General features: G+C 45.3%; 1 protein-coding gene across 1 annotated transcript in view; it reads right to left on the bottom strand.

Annotated features, from left to right (window-relative positions):
* The window catches only part of GRIA3 (glutamate ionotropic receptor AMPA type subunit 3), a 273,791-nt gene that overhangs the window by 128,249 nt on the left and 137,547 nt on the right, over nucleotides 1-7,995 (bottom strand). The gene's annotated exons all lie outside the window — the stretch shown is intronic.

The raw sequence follows: 7,995 nt of genomic DNA, 5'->3' as shown, positions 1-7,995 counted from the left end.
CCCGCCATATCATTTGGATGTCATAGAGGACATCGATCTAAGTGTGAAGCGTAGAGCCACTACCACGCGGTGGCAAAAGAATGTTTAGCCCTCAGTTTATAACCATGCCTCTGAAAGCAGGGTTCTAGAAGAACTTTGGGCTTCTAAGCATAGAGAATCTTTCTTCGACACTTCAGTGTTGAAAAGGAATTGGCCAAATGTAGTGCTTGAGGGGGTGTTGTGTCAGTGGTCACGGGAAGGAGTAGAAGCTTGAGTAATTTATTTCCCTATCGCTGCCCCTCCAGACCCATAATTTACCTTAACCATTTGGATGGGGTCAAAGGGAATATCTATGGAATAAAGCAAAACATATGAGAGGAGCAGGAAGATTCTCTGGAGTAGCCTGAGAGACAGAAGTAGGATAAAAACCTTCTAAGAGTAGGGCGCCTGGGCAGCCCACTCGGTTAAGCTGATTCTTGGCTTCGACTCAGATCATGATCTCATGGGTTCATGAGTTTGAGCCCCGCATTGGGCTCTGTACTGACAGCATGGAACCTGCTTGGGATTCTCATTCTCTCTCTCTCTCTCTCCCCCTCCCCTGCTCACACTGTGTCTGTCTCTCTCAAAAATAAATAAACTTTAAAAAAAATCTTCTGGGAACATCTCTCTCTATCATGGTTCTACAAGATATTTGATTAGCTTTCCATAGCATTTAAGCTAGACAGGAAGAGATTCCATTACTGTGAAAAGCACCCTCCTCAACCTGCCTCACCAAACAAATATCATGATGGGTGATTGGAAGAGCTGTGTTTACACAGAATGAGACGAGAGTGTTCAGGAAACCCTACTCTTCAGGAATAAACTGGACATGTTGACAGGAGCACTTATATTTTTAGGCTACGAGAGACACAGGTGAATAGAAGCAGGCTCACCCTTAATGTTTTTTGAACCCATGGCAAGAATACAAATGGAGGGGGGCGCCTGGGTGGCTCAGTCGGTTGGGTGTCTGTCTTTGGCCCAGGTCAGGATCTCACGGTCTGAGGGTTCGAGCCCTGCATTGGGTTCTGTGCTGACAGCTCAGAGCCTGGAGCCTGCTTCGGATTCTGTATCTCCTTCTCTCTCTGCCCCTCCCCTGCTCACGCTCTGTCTCTGTCTCCCAATAATAAATAAACGTTAAAAAAAAAAAAAAAAAAGAATACAAATGGAGGTCCACGTTCCATACATTTAAACTTTAAAAAGTCCCAAAACAAGGCATGCCTTGGCCTGGCCTGTGTGTCTACCTGTTAATCCAAATAAAGAGGTCAACTGAAGTAAGCTCAAATGACCAGACATGGAATTTGTTCAGCAGTAGCAGAGGGGTTACAGTTCCAGGAAATACCATCTGTGGCGTGTTCCCGGCGGGTCTGTTTGGAGTGTGGGGTGGGCCGTGTTTAGGGGCAAAGAGTGTAAAGAACAGGGGAGGTCCGGTCAGGGCCCGAGCACGAAGTTCATTGGCTTGAGGAGATAGAGAGATTCTTGCCAGATGTTCTGGTTTTCCATAACGTCAGGCACTTAATGGGAAACTCGTCTCTCAGTTAATGTTTCATTTTCCTGAAGGTGCATGCGTGGGACTCTCCATTTCACATCCTCTCTTTCCATTTAGACTGACATCCTCTCACACGCCCAGAGCTCTACAGGCCACTCCCTTGAAGGAGATAAGGGTGCTCAAGGGTTCAGGCTCTCTCTCGGGCCAGCCCTCCTCCCTGTGAGAGCCAGACATGCTGCTGGGGCTGGGCAGGGCGGGGTGGGAGCTGAGCACAGGGCTCAGAACTCCCACCTGACGCTGGGGTGGGCCTGCTCACTTCTCCAAGAAGCTGGGGACAGTAAGTTCTCAGCCCTGAGGGTCACTTTCCTGACACGGAGTTGGCCAAGCTCTTCTACACTGTGTCTTCCAAAACTACATCATTCAAGTGCAGAGGGAGGGAGCACACGTATCTGGAGAAACGTATCTGCCAAGCCCCTTCATTTAGGCCGATTTGGGGAGGCCCATCGTGAACATTAGCCACTTTTCTCCCATTTCCTGTGGCAGAAATTGTCAGTTCTTCCTTCACTGACCCTGCCCTTGCACCACCCCCTTAACCCCATGTGCCTTTATCTGAGGAGCCCGGTTTGGCTTACGTGTCCCTCTTCCTTTCCACACTGATGCCCAGCCAGCTACTAACCTTTCACAGTGTCTCAAGACCAAAAAGGGGGGGGGGGTAAAGTCTCTGCGTTTTCATGTTTGTGGTAGGAGGGCCCCTCTAAAGCACGGAGCTCCGGGCAATGGCTCCTCTCACCTGGGTTTAAGGATGATGTTGGGTGGGAGTGAGGAGCATGCTCCTTGGAGCACCGCTACTCACATCTAGTGGCCCTGGAAAACTCAACATCCTCTCCCGCCAACCCCCCACCCCGAGCACTTCTACAGGCATTCATGCTTTCCCAGGACCAGTTCTATTTTATGCTTGGTTTTCTGGGGGTTAATGAAGGGAAGAGGAGGTGCACCATCCAAACTCTTCCAGTTACATTCAGGTTATTCCCTAGCAAGAGAAGGAGGAAATGGGCCACATCTAGGGCAGTTCTGGGTAATGTAATGGAGACCGTGGTCCTTTACCCGAGAAGAAACGCACACAGATGGGAATGCTAGTTGTGCTTCTATATCACTCTGGTAAAGTACCTCTCACAACGTTTACCTGCACTCGTGGGGCCCACTGCATAGTTAGATTGTTTTGGCGCCATAAGTAAGTGAACTTGTTCATCATAAATGAGCTTTTCAGCAAAGGGCAGGTTGAAGGGGCATATTTTCAATTCTGTGTGTTAATGGAATATGGACTGTCATCAAGTGGAGGAAATATCTGTGGAATGCTTGTCATTTCACAAGCTGGTTGTAAACAAAGCTGCTCCAAGGCCCCAGCAGGACATTTGTCTCCTATAACCTCTGGTGGAATCTATTCGGATTGAAAACTGCAGTTAGACCCAAGGTTGATTAGTGCAGTGATTAATCACATTTGGAGTCAGGCTCCCTGGGTTTACATTCTGGCTCCATCAGTTATTAGCTACATGACCTCTATGTCTCAGTTTCCACATCTGTAAAATGGAGATAATAGTCCCATGTTCCTTACAGGGCTAATGTGGGGATTCACTCAGATGAGATATATAAACACACATATCCACACGCACTGATTAAAATGGTATCATTTTACGGTGTTCCAATACTGTAAGCACTTAATACCTATTTGTTATTTAAAATGCCCGGTTGTCATATGTAGCTCAAGGTTTCAGTGCCTTTAATGATTTTAAGTGATGCCGACAAAGCTAGTTAATTCTCAAAGAGTCCTTGAGCTTGTCAATCACTATGTGTTGCCCAATGTCACACTGGAGAAAAAATAGGTCGTGTAACATGCTAAACTCATACCAGTGAGGCCTGAGGGCTAGCTCAAGTCTTAAACTCTGCTCTCATGTGAGGACTTCAGATCGAACTGATATTTCGGAAGATCCAAGAAGACGCCGTTCTTGAGCAACGGTCCCGAAATAGCTCATTGTCATAAGCACAAAAACCTGCCACTCTTGAGCAAATACCTATGACTACCGGTTACCGAGCGGCTGCTGGTGCCAGGCCGGTGGCAGGTGCACTCCGCATGTCGTATTTGAGCCTCACAACAAAGGAGGATTCCATGGAAGGAAGGGAGTGGAACAGTCTGTCAAGGTGAGAAAACTGAGCCTCGAAGAAATTAAGTCCACTTTCTTCAAAGTCATGCAAAAGAGAAGGGGTAGAGCCAGGATTTGAAGGCCCGTCTATTTGATTCCCAAGCCGGTGTTTATTCACCTGTATGACAATCAGAATATTCCAGGAAGGGATGCTGTACCAGACTGTCTCAGGGGCTGGTAAGTCAGCCAAATGTTCTACGAGGAACACTGAAAGTAAGGGCTGGGAGAAACCAGAGGGAAAGAACTGGACGGCGCCCCTGTGTGCTGAGTGGAGCGTGAGGCAAGGAGCTGGTATAAGGCTGTGTAACATTTTTAATTCACTTCCCCTGGGCCTAGCCATCGGCAACAGTGCTCTAGGGAGCCCAATCGCTATACACACTTTGGAGTGAGCACTGTGTCCTTCGTGGTACAGCCCCATACTTTAGAAGGGCCCCTGATGCTGTTTATCTTGCTTAAACTGTTACCTTTAGACACCTGACTTACCAACTTGGATGTTTCATTTCTTTAAATGACTGTCTTTGATGTGACAGTGGGGTCAAATGAAAGGACCCCAAAGCTTTGACCCGCTTCAGGATTCTGTCCTCAAGAAGTGGTACCTTCACATCATCCACGATGAGGTGATTTTAGCCTGAAACATTTCCAGGGAATAGCGTATAGTCTGTATTTTTTCCCAGGAGTAGCCAATTGCCACATATTGGTTTGGGCCCCACTGAGTTTGCACACATCATCATTCAAGCGGGGGCTGTGCTGAGCTTTACCTTCAAATTACTGATGGAGAAAATAAGCACATGGTAAAGACCAAAGAACGGGGATGGGGGGGCTGTTTAAATGTCTTTAAAGAAACAACCTTTTAAACATCCAATGGGTGGGCAACTTAGGCAATATCCTTATCTATTCATTAAACTAAATCTATAAGGATATTTCAACAGACAGGATGGACTTGGAATACTTGTCTATTCTCGAAAACAATCTTAAAACTATTCTAGATTTGACTTTTCGCTCCTTTGGAATGGTCTCATCTTCCTATAGCCTCCACTGGTGAGATTTTACTTCCTTCCAGTCTCCTCTCTCCTTGCGACAAGCCCTTTCGGATGCCGACTTTCTCTCTGGCCCTAGTGAAGCTCATTTGTTCTGGTACAGTCCTCAAGCAGGCGGAACGGTTGGTCGGTGCCCTCTTTATGATGACTCTTTCTACTTGGGGACGGTGATTAAACTGCCTCTTGGTTCTCTTTCACCAGGCTAAACAACCCCAACTCCATTTAGCCTTTCCTCGTAGGACCTATTTCCTAATGCCTTAATCATTTTTTGCCGCCGTTTTCTGGACCTTCTCCATTTGCTTTGCAAGTGTTTTAAGACGTAACCTGAGGAGCAAGCCTAATCTAAGGTTTGGCTTCGGCTAAATATTTAATAAATGCCTTAGAAATTGAGGGAGGTGGTTCAGTATAGGGGCAAGAGCACTGGACTAGGGGTCAGAAGACCTGAGTTTGTCCTTGCTTGGTTGCTTAGTAGGATTTAGCGGAGCACCACATTTGGAATAATCATCGTAATGTCTCTAAGCATCAGTTTATCATCTGTAAATTTGGGATAAACCCATCTGCCCTGCCGGCCTTCCGTAGCGAGACTCAAAGGAGATAATCTATGTGAAAACACATCATTTAGTATCAAAGCACTATACAAACCCTACGTGTCAGACACTTTTCTAAATGCTTTGCATATATTCAGTCATTAAGGTACACTTATCGTTCCCATTTTACAAGCAGGAAATGGAGGCACAGAGAGTTGAGAAACTTGCCCCAGGTCACACAGCTAGTCCACAATAGAAGCCACGCAGACTGGCTCCAGAGTCCATGTCCTGAAACTCTCCGCTCTGCTGCCTCGCCTAATAAACATTCAACATCCAATAGAGCCATATCATTTTATGGGCCCTGCCTGTCAAAAGCAGCCCACAGGTGTGTGCTACTGGGAAGGAGGATCTACAGTTTCTAAATATTCTCCCTGAACCCTGACAATCTTTCATGGTTTCATCTGTTTCTAGCTCTTTTTCCATGTTAATTCTTAGAGCTATACATTTGGAATACTTTCCTTGTAGTTCAACCGTTAAGGAGCAATATTAAAGACAGATTAGTACCTAATTGAGTCTTTTTTCCTGCTGTAGTCTGAAAGTTTGAAAGAGTTCAAAACAAGAGCTTTGGAAAGAAATGGTAGAAGAATTTTTATTCACCCTATAAGTGTTTGAACATTCACAGAGAAAATTAGAACCTCTATCATGAAACGGGGAAGTTATGCTATATGACACTATGCTGAAGATCTGTTTGTATTTAAAAAGTTGTACCATATTGACGACTTTCCACTCACACCCATGGGATGTAGAGTACAATATGAACTTGACGCTAAAACCAAATCTGTAAGGAATAGCGTTAGAGTGGTGTAATGGGCTCCTCCTCTACAGTGACATGAAGTATCATCTTATGGGAGACAACAGAAATTTCCTTTTACGAGGGGCGCCTGGGTCACTCAGTCAGTTAAGTGTTCAACTCTTGATTTCAGCTCAGGTCACGATCTTACGGTCATGAGATTGAGCCTTGTGTCGGGCTCTACACTGACAGCGTGGAGCCTGTTTGGGATTGTCTCCCTCTTTCTGCCCCCCTCCCTCGGCTTCTGCACTCTCTCTCCCTCTCAAAATGAATAAATAACCATGAAAAAAAGTTTCCTTTTATGAGAATAACCCCAATCAAAGTTGAAAACACCTCTGGGGGATAGGGGCATCTTTTATAAGAACTTAATACTAATTGAATTAGATATAAATGCTATCATTCTAAAGAGGATCTGTAGAGTGAATTTTGAGAAGTTTGTCAAAAGAATGGTTAAAAACCAATGACAAAAGCGACATCTCTCTATTTTAGCCTTCAATTCAGTTTCTACAACGTTTCCTCTAAAGAAATACCATGTTGAATTTGTTGCTTAATTTAGTTCGTTTAATGAGAAATCTATTTTTGTATAAAAAAATAAATTATGGCAAATTCGTGATATGATCAGGAATAGGCCTAAGCCGGGGCGCCTGGGTGGCTTAGTCNGCCTAAGCCGAAAGCCACCACCTTAGACCTTTGCAAAAACGTGTGCTTTAATAATCATACCATGTGGCTGCAGGCACTTTTTTTTACCTCGTCATGTAAGCATAGCGAAATCACGACAGAAGCGACTGAAATTCGCTTGTCCAGTATCCATTCATTCATCAGTCCACCCATCCATCCACCCATCGCTCCACCACTGTGTGCCGGATACTCTACTGGGCACTGGAGAGACAACTGTGAAGAAGACAGACACGGCCTCTCCCTCACAGTACTTATGGCCTGATAGAAATCCCTTAAGTGGCAGGAAAGCCACCATGAGTTGAAAGAGGGGACAAAAATAAGTGAAAGGAATGCTTGAGCCTTACCTGGATGTTGCTAAGACTTTTCTTTGAACAGTGTTCCCTGAAAAATTGTACAGGAAGTATTTTGAGGGATACTGTGAATGTCCGTAGAGAGGAAAGGAAGATAGAAAGTGATGCAAGATGAGAGAGAATGGGGCTCTCCAATAATGTTGGTGTCGTTTCCGGTACTAACGACTCTTTTTTTTTTTTCTATAGCAGCGTATGTCTTTTGAAGCAATTATACCAACCAAGGGAGGTGGCGCAAATTTTCTTTTTCCCATTACGGAGATGAGAAAACTGAGGCATAGGTATTGTAATTGCCCAAGATGCCCCTGGCTCCATAAAATTCGGAGCTCCACCCGCTGCGTTTTCTGCGGCATGACGCCGAAGAATCCCAGACTGCAGGGGAAGAGCCTATAAAACCCAGAAGACCTCACAGAATGCGAGATATTCACGAAGCCAAAGTTCCTAATACAACAGAAGGAAGATGAAGTGCGACAAGGGGGATGTTCCGTGCTTTAGGCTATTAAGTAGGTCACCCACTAAGAGGCTATTTTGGTATAAATTTGAGAGGGCATGTAGTGCACACACCAACATCACTGACCTGATTCTTCGCTNCATTTGGGCAGCTCAAGAGAATGTTAGTTGGGAAATCTGATTTAGCCGGGCTATGCTCTAGATCTCCTGTGAGCCGTGATTCACTCGAGGTGATGCCATTCTTAGGAAGGGGACGGCTTTGTGGCTTTGTAGCTCTATGATGCAGGGTCAGCGATTTCTCTCTTCCTTCCTCTCTTTCTTTTTCCCCAGCTCCCTCTATTTCTCCCTCCTTCTTTTCCCTCCTCTTCCCTATTTCTTTTTCTTTTTTTTTTTTTTTTGCCTTC

Source organism: Crocuta crocuta, unplaced genomic scaffold (genome assembly GCF_008692635.1).
Source record: "Crocuta crocuta isolate KB4526 unplaced genomic scaffold, BGI_CrCroc_1.0 scaffold482, whole genome shotgun sequence".
NCBI lineage: Eukaryota > Metazoa > Chordata > Mammalia > Carnivora > Hyaenidae > Crocuta > Crocuta crocuta.
Note: the sequence above shows the minus strand (reverse complement) of the source record. Positions and strands in the feature narration are given on the sequence as shown.